This window comes from Pan troglodytes, chromosome 7 (genome assembly GCF_028858775.2).
Source record: "Pan troglodytes isolate AG18354 chromosome 7, NHGRI_mPanTro3-v2.0_pri, whole genome shotgun sequence".
Taxonomy (NCBI): domain Eukaryota; kingdom Metazoa; phylum Chordata; class Mammalia; order Primates; family Hominidae; genus Pan; species Pan troglodytes.
The window spans coordinates 137,361,745-137,376,010 of record NC_072405.2 but is presented as its reverse complement, the minus strand read 5'-3'; the positions used below and the strand labels follow the sequence as shown (position 1 = coordinate 137,376,010).

The window sequence follows — 14,266 nt, the reverse complement described above, 5'->3', positions numbered from 1 at the left end:
AACAGAAAGCATATTGGTTTATTTTCTTTTAAAAGCAAACATGTATTATGATTAATTTTATTTGTTAATGTATATTTTCATACTAGTTGTCTTAGTCTGTTTTTGCTGCTATCACAAAATACCTGAAATTGGGAAATTTATTAAAAAACAGGAATTTATTTTATCCCAGTTCTGGAGAAAATGAGATGTCCAGGATCAAGCTGTTGGCTGGTTCTGTTGTCTGGTGATGGCTCCTCTGCTTCCAAGATGACACTTTGTTGCTGCATCCTCCAGAGGGGAGGAACACTGTGTCCTCACTTATGGAAGGTGGGAGGGCAAGAGGTCACAATGCTGTGAGAAGCCTCTTTTATGAGGTCCTTCATCCCATTCTTGGGGGAGGCACTCATGGCCTAACCACCTCCTAAAGAACCTACTATCGTGTGTAATACCATCATATCGGCTGCTGTTAACTATCAGTACCTGAATTTTGGAGGGAACACATTCAAACTATAGCATTTATTTAGGCTAAAAAGGTATGTTTTACCTGGGGGATGTGAGTGACAAACTCCTCACTCATTTATTTATCACTATTTCTAAAAGAAATTTTGCTTTGGGTTATTTGGATTTGGTTTATACATGCATCTCCTGATGTATATGTAACATATTAGTCTAAAGTCTCATCAAGTTTCATCTAGACATTAATCTATCTTTCCAAGTAGTTTAAGGTGCGGGAAAGTCCTTCCTTCTACTTTTTATCATACGTCATAGTGAGTCTCTAACTCTCCTGGACATTAACTTGCTAAGATGGAGATTTCTGACCCTCCTCTTAGAGTGTCTGATTCAGTGGGTCTAAGGAGAGGCCCAGGAATCTGCATTTATAACAGCCTAAATGATCCTAGTAAAGAAGTCTCAGGAGAAACATCATCCTATGGCACTGCAACTAGTTCACTTTGGATTGTAGTAGGAGCTCAGGACTTCTTGTTCAGTGTTTATTCTTTTTGTCACCTATTAAAAGATAATTTTCAAAAAAAGATTTTTTTTTATACTCTCATACTGACAAAAATATGAAGAGGTGTTAAAGATTTAATTTAATTAATTAATGAGGAAAAAGAAGAGATGTTAGAATGAGTCCAAGGGAAAACCCAGAAATGCATTTACAGATCAGGAATATAGAAATAAATGGGCAAATGGAGGCAAAACTACTAGCCTTTTCCACAATGGGGAAGAAAAGTCAATTAAATCACCCCTGGACACAATTTACATGTCTATAGACAAGAATTATATGCATTAATATTAGTTTACAGCGTTATAAAATGGCTCAAAGATAATGAAAGACTACAATTGTATAATCTGAAAGGGTGTGATTCAAACAACATGCATTTTCCAATGAAGCACAATATTTTTCTACTTGTGCTGGAGAATAATCCAGGAAAAGAGAAAATCCTGAATCTAAAGAATGGGGGTCAGAGTGACCAGAGTGTAGATGAAAAGACAAGTAATCTCACAGGGTTGAATCTTAGGGGTAGGAGGTCAAAGGTGCAGTTAAGAGGTGGCAGAGAGGCGAAGAGGACAGCAGAACTGTGAAGCTGTGAGTAATCATGGGAGGGAAATGTAACACATGGTCTTGGACCCACTAAGAATTGGACATTGTTATGGCATTGCCAGCTCATCTCTTGGGCATTGAGAAAACCTTACTCCAGCAATGTTATTCCGTAATTGCCCTGATGACTAGAGGGTTATGACTTTCCCTTTTTGAAAGTTTGTGTTTTGAGTAATCTGTTTAGAAACTCCACCCATAGGGCACTGGTGGTGGAAAGACATTGGCTTTTGGGGGACATAATTTAGATCACCAAGTCCCCATTTGACATTTCAATCATATTCTTGCCTTTAAGGTTCTGGGTGTATCTGTATCTTCATATGGTGAAGGAATTATAAAGCGATTTTGTGTCCCCTCTGTGGGCACAGGATGTTGCAGAAATAAAGCTGATAGAAATAGTCACATGAGTTGACCAGATGGCATCATCAGCCTCTTGAATCCACTACATCCCTAATGTCATTAGCTTGGAGGGGCAGCTGCCAAATTAGGTGGGGCTGGACATTCCTTTTAACAGGTGCCTTCTTTTCTAGGATCCAAGTGAGAGCCTAAGATAGTTTCCATAATGTCCAAAAGCACATCCTTAGAAAAACATGATGGAATTGTACAACAGGGACTTTCTGACTCAGTTCCCTAACCCATTCTTAGTTTGTATTCTCCATCGAAAATGTGACAATATTTGGCAAATGTAAATTTGAGATTTCCAGAAAGGAGCAGTCAGAAAATTAAAAAAATAAATAAACATAAAATGAAAGGAACAGGTTATTTTTGTGTAATGAAAACTTGACCATTTCATCCCTCTTCTTCAAACACTTAGTGTATACTCATTTCAGTTAGGATACAATCCAAGCTCTTGGACAAGGAACTTGTTACTTTACTTTTAGTCATTGGAACACTTCATAATTCTCTGCCACTGCCCATTCTCTCCACTACACACCCTGGCCTTGGCAAATAACTTCCCTCTGCTTGAAATAGTCTTTCAGGCCCTTTCCTGACCTGATTGAGCCTACTTATTTAGATAATCATGTCATTCCCAGTGGAAGAATTCCCTTTCTCTACCAGTCTGGGTTAGGTGTCACCATGCATTCTATCACCTTGAATTTCTCTAAGCAAAGCAATTGTCACTGCATATCTAAATGTGCCTCCCTAATCAAACTGTAAATATGGGAGTGGGAGGCTGAGATTTATAGTTATTTTGTTCAGTATTATGCTTCCAATTCTGAGAAAATGCATAAAAAGAAATCTGAATATTTACAGAATGAACAAAAAATTGAGATTAAATGAATAAACAAAGAAGTGAATGAAGAAATTATCAGGTCAGTGAATGGATATACAATTGAGGAAACTGGATATTTTTTCTGAGATGAAAAGAATACAGAGAATAAATAATGAAAGAAACTCTCCCTTCCCCATTCTTGGCATCTTTGTCAAAAATCAGTTGGTTTTTAATTTGTGGATTTATTCCTGGGCTCTCTATCCTATTCCATTGGTTTTTGTATCTGTTTGTTCACCAGTACTATGCCATTTTGATTACTATAGTTTTGCAATATATTTTGAAATCAGGTAGTGTGATGCCTCCAACTTTGTTCTTATGGCTCAAGATTGCTTTGTTTATTCAGGTCTTCTCTGGTTCCATATAAATTTTAGCATTTTTTTTTCAATTTCGATAAAAGATGACGTTGGATTTTTTATAGAAATCACATGGACTCTTTAGATCACATTTAGTATGGACATTTCAACAATATTAGTTTTCAACTTATGGATATGAGACATATTTCCATTTATTTGTGTAATCTTCAATTTCTTTGATCAATGTTTTATAGTTTCTAGAATATAGATATTTCCATATTCTTGCTTGGTTAAATTTACCACTAAGTATTTTCCTATGGTATTAAAATGAGATTATTTTCTTAATTTCTTCTTCAGATAGTTCATTGTCAGTGTATGAAAAACCTACTGATTTTTTACGTTGATTTTATATACTGCAACTTTATTGAATTCTCAACAAATGGTGTTAAAAAAACTGGATGTCCTCATGAAGAAGAATGAAATTGAACACATCACATCCCATATACAAGAATCAACTCAAAGTGGGTTGAAGACTTAAATATAAGATCTGAAACTATAAAACTATTAGAAATAAAAAACGTAAGAGGAAAGCTCCACACACTGATCTGGACAAAGATTTTTTTGACCATGACCCTAAAAGCACAGGCAACAAAAACAAAAAGAGACCATTAATCTATTAGTTATTGTATTGCATCAAACTAAAAAGCTTACGCACAGCAAAGGAAACAATTTACAAAATAAAGAGACAACCCATAGGTTAAGAGAAAAATATGTGCAAATAATACATCTGTTAAGGGGCTCTAATATCCAAAATACAGAGAGAAATTAAACAACTCAATAATAAGAAAACAAGTGATTACATTAAAAATAGTCAAATGACTTGAACAGATATTTCTCAAAAGAAGACACATAAATGGCCAGCAGGTTATTAATAACAAAGCCCAATATCCCTATCACTAATCATTGGGGAAATGTAAATTGAAACCACAATTAAATATCACCTCAGATCTGTCAGAATGGCTATTATCAAAAAGATGAAATTTAAATGTTGGTGAAGAAGTGGAGAAAAGGGAAACTTTTTACACTGTTGGTGAGAATGTAAATTAGTACAGCCATTATGGAAAACTGTATGGAGGCTCCTCAAAAACCAAAAAATAGAACTACCATGTGATTTAGTAATTTCACTTCTGGATATTTATGCAAAGGCATGAAATTAGTATGTCAAAGAGATACCTGTTCTTCTATGTCCATTGCAACATTACTCACAATACCCAAGACATGAAAGCAACCTGAATGTTCATCTACAGATGAATAGACAAAGAAAATGTGGTATATATTTGCAATGGAATATTATCTAGCCTTAATAATAAAAAAAGGAATCTTGTCATTTGCAACAACATTGATAGACCTGGTGAACATTATGCTAAGTGAAATAAGCCAGACATCGAAGGACAAATACTAAATGATCCCACTTATATGAGAAATCTAAAACAGTCAAACTCATAGAAGCAGACAGTAGAATGATGGTTACCAGGGGATGAAGGAGGGGGAAACAGGGAGGTATTGGGCAAAGAGAACAAAGTTTTTGCTACGCAAGTTAAATAAGTCCTAGAAATCTATGTGCAGCATAGTGTCTATAGTTAACTATATTATATTGCATACTCAAAGAGTTGCTAAATTTGCTAAGAGGGTAGCAAATCTTATGTTAAGCATTCTTATAAATAAATAAATAAGGCAGAGGAAACCTTTGGGGGTGATGGATACGTTTATGACATTCATCGTAGTGATGGTTTCATGATTGCATACTGATCACCAAACCCTTCAAGTTGTATGTGTTATGTACAGCTTCTGTATGCTAATCAAACCTCAATAAAGTGTTTTTTTAATCATAATATGTTCATGTCAGCACCAAAAGATCATCTTTTACTTTCTACTTCATAGATTATTGATTTTGATTAGGGGTTGGTAACTTCTTTCTATAAAGGACAGATAGAAAATGTTCTAGGCTTTGTGAGCCACACAGATTCTGTTGCCACTAGTCACCTGTGCCATTGTAACATGAAAATGGATATAAAAAATATGTAAATGGATGAGTATGACTGTGTTCCAGTAAAACTTTATTTACTAAAACAGGTGCAGACCAGATTTATTCCACAGGCCACAGTTTGTAAACTTTTGATTTGGAAGATTAATCATGGAGCCAAACTCAGATTGAAAACATGGTATGAAGGGATCTGATTTATAGAGAGGACATGTGATTTTCAAGAATTTGCAATTTATAAGATGACAAAAAACAAGGGTTGAATAAATGAGGATTTGAGGGACCTGTAAGTGTTGGAGGTTGAAGTAAACAACTATAATGCCAGTGATTAAGGATTCTAAGTTTAGAAAACTATGGATAACAAATAACAAGGGCAAAAGTTAGGCCATGGTGAAGGTGGCTAAAGTGGGGTTGAAAGTAAGATTTGTTTAAGTTGAGAAGGTCTGGTAATAGATGGCCTAATATTTGGAAGTTTGTGGAAGAGATGTCCAAAGTTCAAGAGAGACCATGTAATCTGTCTCTCTTGAATCAACAGATATTTCCAAATTCAAACATTATGAAGTTTGAGCTATTTAGGAAGTTAAGGAGATCATCAGATCATTTCGTCAGACACCCTTAAGGTAAATAAACTCTAATGGCTGACAACTCTGACAATTATTTTTCCCATGTGATGGGGAAATAGCAGTAAACTTATAGCCATGACATTATCTTTTAAAGAACTATATGGTCCCTGCCTTGGAGAGTTTATAATCTAGAGGAACAAACAATGTACAGGTAAACTGTATATTAGTCAGTTCAGGCATCATGGCAAAATATCACAGTCTGTGTGGCTTAAACAACAGATAATGATTTCTAATAGTTTGGGAGGTTGGAAAGTCTAAGATCAAGGTGTCAGCAGGCTTGGTTCCTGGTGACGTCCCTTTTCCTGGCTTGTAGACAGTTGTCTTCTCATTGTGTCCTCCCATGTCTTAGAGAGAAAGAGAGACACACAAAGAGAGAGAGAGCTTCATCCTGTCTCTTCTTATAAGAACACTAATTCCATTATGAGGCGCCCCACCCTCACAACCTCATCTAAACCTAATTACCCCCTAAAAGTCCCACCTCCACATACCATCGCAGTGGGTTTTGACTGTTGGAGGAATGCAAATTTCAGTCCTTAGCAAACTGTTGCATTAAACACTACATATAGATTATAAAATGTGCTTGCAAAAGGAATAAAAACAGAGTCAGTAAAGAGGTGAGTTGGAGAGGGTACTTCCATCAGGGTGGTCAGCAAGTCCTTTCTGAGAAGGGAACATTTCAGCAGATATTTGAAGGATAAGAAGGAGCCACACAGTGCTTGTGGAGAACATTCCAGGAAGAAGGAGTGACATGAACTGTGGCCCTAAAGCAAGAAAAATTCTAGCATGTTCCAGAATCTCTCAGGAGGCTGCTCAGGTTGGCGCACAGAGAGCAAGAGGAGAAAGGCTTTAGAAAAGGTTGGTCCTCTCTTACCTGCTCAAAGACACCTTATTATATGTTACCACTGGATTTCAAGGGCAGTCATCCTGTGGACTTCTGAATTTGAAAACCTTTGTTAAAATTCCTGCAAGTAGATTCTTCACTGTGGAATCTTGAGCAAGCCCCTTGGCCTCTCTGAATTTCATTTTTCTTATCTGGAGGTGAACATATCATCTGCCTTTCCTACCAGACAGATTGGTTGTGAGCAACAAATGAAATAACTCAGGTGAAAGCATTTTGCTAAACAATCTACAAATAGGAGACATTGTCAAGTATCTTGGGACTGACTCTTCACTTCCAATCCAGTTTGCTTACTGTGTCTAAGGTGCCACTTTAGATGGCACTTTTCGTCATGAGATTATATCTCTTCTCCTATTGAAAAACAGAATAAAGTGAGATGAGGAAGTTAGACACTGAAGCAAGACTTCTGCATAACTGTTATTTACCTTGTGCCTCAGCTTTCAAATCTGTAAAATGGGGATGATACTGACCTCCTGGGTGATTGGTGTGTGCCCAGCAGAGATCCTGGTGTGGTGCTAGCTTCAGTTAGGCCAGATTTGAAAGAGTCACTGCTGTGATAATCAGTTACATTATGATTCCTATTAGGCCCACCATGGGGACTGCTCTTCCCTTTTCCATAACTTATTAAGTGGCTGGCATGAAGAGGCAACTCTCATCTGCAGGCATTCACCCTTCCTTTTGGGTTGCCATAGCGAGTGAATCACAACATGGGTCTCTCTTGGCCTTTGTCCAAAAAGATTGATTTCCACAAGTGGTATTAGAATATCCCATCTGCAGTCGCACAGAGCATGGGCTTGGAACAGGAGCTGTAATAAAGTTCTCAGCTTAAATGGACTTTGCAGCCCCTTACTTCTGGCTTTGACCTTTTTACAGTAAAACTAAACTATTTTTACAGCTTTCATCTGTCTGGAATTCTCTCCTTTGACTTATACCTTTTTTTTTTTTTTTCCACCACCCTCCCCACTGCCTCTATTAGCATTTTGTGGGCTGGCTCCTACTGTATTATATTTTAAGGATTAGTTCAGTTGATCCCTCCTGTGATAATCCCTAATGAATACCATCCACCTTTCTTTGCCCGCAGCAGGTGAGTTGGGAATCCTCTTCCTCAGCCTCTACACTATCCTGAACATACTTTCCTCATAGCACTTTCCACACACTCTTAGCTACATGTGCCTCTCTTCCACTAGAGCATGTGCCTTGACATCAGGGCCCCAGTGACTAGATATTATTCAACTTTAAATCTCCAGTGTCAATCACAGCACCTGGCACACAGGTGTTCAGTAATGTTTACTGAATGAATGAATTAATGATGGCTGAATAAACTATCTCCTCTAGTTTCCTCTATACAGCAGACAACCCAAACTCCTTAGTTCCCTATCCTGAGTCCCTGATTATCCCCAAACAGCATCCCATACATCCCTTACAGTGACTTTTTTCTGCAACATACCTCACCTTTGAGGCAGTCTGCTCTATAGTTAGGCTGCTCTATTTTTAGAAAAATATTTTGAGCACAAACTTCACCCTAAGCATCTTCTAGCTTCAGGGATTAACTCTACCATCTGGAGCAAAACAAACCTACTGTCTCCTTTATAAGATAATCTTATTATTTAGAACAATTATTTGTAAAAAATTACTTAAATGGACAAATAGTAGTATATATATACAGTATATATATAAAGTATATATTTATGTGGTATAATGTAAATGTTATACTTGTGTACATTGTGGAATGATTAAAACAGGCTAACACATGCATCATTTCACATACTTATCATTTATTTGTGGTGAAAACATCTAAAATCTACTCTGTAAAAACAATTTTGAAATATACATTATTATGTATTGAAATATATGTTATTTCATAGAGGCTGCTGCACCAATTTACATTTCCACAAATAATTTACTGGGGTTCCCTTTTCTGCACATCATTTCCAACACTCATCTTTTTTTTTTTCCCCAGGGCGCCGCTCTAACCCCCAACCACACTCTGCAACCATCTGCATTCCTATTTCTCATTTCTGCCTCTTAGAACCCCAATACTGAAGGAAAAACCGTCCTTAGTGACTGGGGCCTGCGGACTCCAGACATTTACAGCCGGAACTGCTATCCAGACTCCTGGAGAGCTAAAGTGGCAGTCATGATGGACTCTGGCGGACACAAAGCAAGGGGCCGCTTTTGTTTTTTTTGCTAATAGTTATCCTAACAGCTGTGAGGTGGTATCTTGTTGTGATATTAACTTGCATTTTCCTGATTAGTGATATCCACACTTTTTAGATATCTGTTGACCATTTGTATGTCTTCTTTCGAGAGATGTCTAATCAGTTTCTTTGTCTATTTTTCAAATCAGTTAACTTATTTTCTTTTTTCTTTTGCTTCTGGTTTTCTATTGGTTTGTTTGCTATTGACTTGGAGGAATTTCTCATATATTTTGGATATTAACGCTTTGTCATATACATGGTTTACAAATATTTTCTCCCACCCCGTAGGTTATTTTTTTTCCACTTTGGTAATTGTTTCTTTTACTGTGCAGAAGCATTTTAATTTGATAAATTCACACCTATTTTTGTGTGTGTTGCCTCTGTAGAAATTCTGTTTCTAGTTATTGCTACCTAAACAAAAAAGAAACCAATTGTCCTAGTCCACTCAGGCTGCTGTCTTAGATTAGGTAATTTACAAACAACAGAAATGTGTTGTTCAGTGTTCTGGAGGCTGGGAAGTCCAAGATCAAGGTGCCAGCAGATTCAGTTTTTGGTGGAGGCTTGTTCCCCATGGATAGTGGCTTCTATCGGTATTTTCCCACTCCCATGGGGGAAGGGAAAAATAGACGCTCCATCTCTCATAAGACCACTAATCCTGTTCACAAGTGCTCCACTCTCATGACCCTGTCACTTCCCAAAAGCTTCGACTCTTAATACCAACACACTGGGGACCGGATTTCGACACATGAATTTTGGAGGAATATAAACATTCAGACCATAATACAAATTGAGTTTTATTTGTATTTCATTACCTATAGGCACTGATGCTCTCAGTTGATCTAGCAAATAGGCATCTGTCACAGAAAATAGAGAAGATATCCCAAGAGAAGAGGAGAAACTCCACAATGTGAAGAGATTTCCAGAGGCATCAGCACTCCGTCTGTCACTATTGGCATCCTGTGACATGTTTAGTTTATGCGTGCTGGTTAGGCTGATTTACATAATACATTATCTAGTTATACCTTAAATAAACCTCAAAAACTGACAAATATCTTGAAAATGTCCTGGAAAAAAAGAATAAATAAATATAATACTAGTGATACCAAATGAAAAAACCATGGAAGGGCACAAGCACGCCATCAGCCATATTTTGAGCTATATAAAAAAGTAATGACATAATCATATATGACAAGAAGTCAGTGAAAAAAGTCCTAAATTATTAGGGAAACTACTTGATATGTGAAATTACATCTACTGTCATTGGTATTGAAATTTGCCCTATATGTTAATTGTATAAAGATAGCACGAAGTCCTTACCATGAGCAAGACATTTAAAGTATTCACAAGATAAGCACAAATTTTTATAATTCAAGGGTGATTTTTCAATCATTCTATATTTGGCCCAACATTTCATTTAAATTTTACTACACTTCTTACTATTTAGAGGTATGTTTTGAAGTTTCTCAGCAACAAAATCTGTAAGTTTTACACTGAGGGTGAAATTGTTTTTATTCTTGTTATTGTCACAATATGATAGATTTAAAATTAAACAATATGATGTAAGCTAAAATGCATTTCTCTTTTAGCAAATACTTTTAGAAAATATCTAATTTCAATAGAGTTCCTAAAAATAATTCTGTAAGGGTTTGTTGTCTATGCATTGTGTGAAAGTACAGATGTTTCTAAATGTCTCAGCTGATGGTATTTTTTTTTTCTAGATTCTGTTTCAGAAGTGAAATGAAGAAAAATACTTTTCAGAGAGCCACTAAAATAATGAATCAGACAAAATGATCTATTCTTTACAGAAAATTACTTTTGTATCAATAACAATAACAATGTTTCCTAGCACAAATTCTGCTAAGTGCAATCACTATTGGGAAAGGTAAAACAGATACAAGAGCAACTATAACCCAAAAAGATTGTGGGAAATACATCCAGAGATACTACAATAGCTAAAAATCCTTCTTTGCATCACTCATATTCAAACTACAGGCATTCCTCAGAGATACTGTGGATTCTGTGTCCAGATCACCACGGTAAAGCCAATATTACAATAAAGTGAGTCATATAAATTTTTTTTGTTTCCAATACATATAAAAGTTATGTTTACCCTATACTGTAGTGTATAAAATGTGCAATAGCATATGTCTTAAAAATGTACTATCTTAGTTAAAACTTTATTGCTAAAAAATGCTAAAGATGTCTGAGTCTTCAGCAACTCATATTCATTTTGCTGGTGGAAGATTTTGCCTCAGTGTTGATGGCTGCTGACTGAACAGGGTGGTAGTTGCTAATAGCTGGTGTGTCTGTGGCAATTTCTGAAAATATGACAACAATGAAGTTTGCCACATAGATTGACTCTTCCTTTCCTGAAAGGTTTCTCTGTAGAATGTGCTGCTATTTAACGTTTTATCTACAATAAAACTTCTTTCAAATTTGGAGTCAATCCTCTTGAACTCTGCTACCACTTTATCAATTAAGTTTATGTACAATATTCTAAATCCTTTGTCTTTATTTCAACAATGTTCAAAGCCTGTGCACCAGAAGTAGATTCCATCTCAGGCAACCACTTTCTTTGCTGATTCAGACAAAGCAACTCCTTATTCATTCAAGTTTTACCATGATATTGCAGCAATTCAGTCACATCTTCAGGACCCACTTCTAGTTCTCTTGCTCTTTCTTTCTTTCTTTCTTTCTTTCTTTCTTTCTTTCTTTCTTTTTTTTTTTTTGGATGGAGTCTTGCTCTGTGGCCAGGCTGGAGAACAGTGGCGTGATCTCAGCTCACTGCAACCTCCACCTCCTGGTTTCAAGCGATTCCCCTGCCTCAGCCTCCCAAGTAGCTGGGATTATAGGCATGTGTCACCATACCCGGCTAATTTTTTGTATTTTAGTAAAGATGAGGTTTCACCATGTTGACCAAGATGGTCTCGATTTCCTGACCTTGTGATCCACCACATTGGCCTCCCAAAGTGCTGGGATTACAGGCGTGAGCTACCATGCCAGGCCTCTCTTGCTATTTCTACCACATCTGCAGCTCCTTCCACCACTAAATCTTTGAACCCTTCAAAGTCATCGATAAGGGTTGGAATCAACTTCTCCCATACCCCTGTTAATATTGAAATTTTGACTTCCCCCCATGAATCATGAATGCCCTAATATCTACAGTGATGAATCCTTTCCAGGAGTTTTCAACTTACAGTGGACCCTTGAGTAATGTGGGAGTTAGGGATTTGGGCCACCTGCACAGTTGAAAATTTGTATATAACTTTGACTTCCCAAAAACTAAACTAATGGCCTAATGTAGAACAGAAGCCTTACGGATAACATAAACCGTCAATTAACATATTTTTTATGTTATATGTATTATATAATGGATTTTTAGAATAAAGTAAGCTAGAGAAAAGAAAATGTATTAAGAAAATCATAAGGAAGAAAACATATATTTACTATTTATTAAGTGGGGTGGATCATCATAAAGGTCTTCATCCTCATCATCTTCACGTTGAGTAGACTGAGGAGGAGGAGGTGTGGGCCTTGCTGTCTCAGGGGTGGCAGAGGCAGATAAAAATCTATGTATAGGTGGACCAGCACAGTTCAAAGCCATGTTGTTCTGTACTTTGCTGAGATCCGTCAGAGGAATCACTATCTATAGCAACTATAGCCTTACAAAATGTATTTTTTAAATAATAAGGTTTGAAATTCCAAATGCTCATTAGTCCATAGGCTTTGGAATGAATGTTGTATTAGCAGGCATGAAAACAACATTAATCTCCTTGTACAACTCCATCAGAGCTCTTGGGCAACTAGGTGCATTGTCAACAAGCAGTAATATTTTGAAATAAATCTTATTTTTCTGAGCATTAATTTTCAACAGTGGGCTTAAAAGATTGAGTAAGCCATGCTATAAACAGACGCGCTGCTATCCAGTTTGTTCTGCTTACAGAGCACAGGCAGAGTAGATTTAGCATAATTCTGAAGGACTCTTTGATTTTCAGAATGGTAAATGAACATTGGCTTTGACTTAAAGCCACCGGATACAATAGCCCCTAACAAGAGAGTCAGTTTATCTTTTGAAGCTTTGAAGCCAGGCATTGACTTCTTTCAACATAAGGTTGTTTGGTCTACATTAAAAATCTGTTACTTACTGTAGCCACCTTCATCAATGATCTTAGCTAGATCTTCTGGATAACTTGCTGCAGCTTTTACAACAGCACTTGCTGCTTCACCTTGTACTTTTATATTATAGAGGTGGCTTATTTCCTTAAACCTCATGAACAAACTTCTGCTAGCTTCCAACTTCTCCTTTGCAGCTTCCTCACCTCTCTGAACCTTCATACAATTATAGAGGGTAGCATCTTCTATTTTTTATTTCTTTCAAGAACGTTTCTTTTGCATTCACAACATGGTTAACTGTTTTGCATAAGAAGTCTAGCTTTTGGCCTGTCTCGGCTTTCTATATGCCTTCCTCAGTAACCTTAATTATGTCAAGGTTTTGATTTAAAGTGAGAGACGTGGGACTCTTCTTGTTACTTGAACACTTAGAGGCTATTGTTGGGTTATTAATTAGCATAATTTAAATATTTTTGTGTCTCAGGGAATAGGGAGGCCTGAGCAGAGAGAAAGAGATGGGGGAATGGCCATTTGGAGGAACGGTTAGACTACACATAACATTTATCAATTAAGCTTGCTGCCTAATATGGTTGTGGTTCATGGTTCCCCAATCAAGTACAAGAGTAACATCAAAGATCACTGCTCACTGACTATCATAACAGCTATAATAATAATACATTTTGAAATATTGTGAGAATTACCAAAATGTGACGTGGAAACAGGAAATGAGCCCATGTTGTTGGAAGAATGGTGCTGATAGGTTTGCTTGAGGCAGGGTTGCCACAAACCTTCAATTTGTGAAAAACATAGTACCTGTGGGGCGCAATAAAGTGAAGCTAGTGAAGCTAACTAAAACGAGGAATGCCTGTATTAAGCCTGCCCTTTTCCCCAGAAAGAGCCAGAAAGGTTTAAAAGATTACTAGTGTCCTTAATGATGAGGAATAATGATAACCAGGTGAATAACAATCGTGTGAATAATGATGGTGACCAAAGACCTTTAACATACAAGAAAATCTTTACAATTCTCCATAATAAGATGATGACGTTGAAAATACATTGCCTAACATGGCAAATCAATCGTTATATCTTAGTAAATTAATTATGAGTTTTTATACTAATAGATTACACAAAATATTTTTCTTGTATAGAGCTCTCTCTGCATTTCTATTCATGCAAATTAGTACAGTAAATGACTACATATCCTAATTCACGCCTCTTACCCCAGTGCCCTGTCTGATTTAGTATTTGTCCCAT

At 36.7% G+C, this 14,266-nt stretch overlaps 1 long non-coding RNA gene across 1 annotated transcript; it reads left to right on the top strand.

Moving 5' to 3' along the window:
- The first annotated feature begins 368 nt into the window (after positions 1-368).
- On the top strand, positions 369-10,974 carry LOC134810916 (uncharacterized). The gene is made up of 4 exons (XR_010159673.1): positions 369-512; positions 3,500-3,663; positions 5,719-5,803; positions 10,621-10,974. It is a non-coding gene; the product is annotated as an uncharacterized LOC134810916 (long non-coding RNA).
- The last annotated feature ends 3,292 nt before the right edge of the window (positions 10,975-14,266 follow it).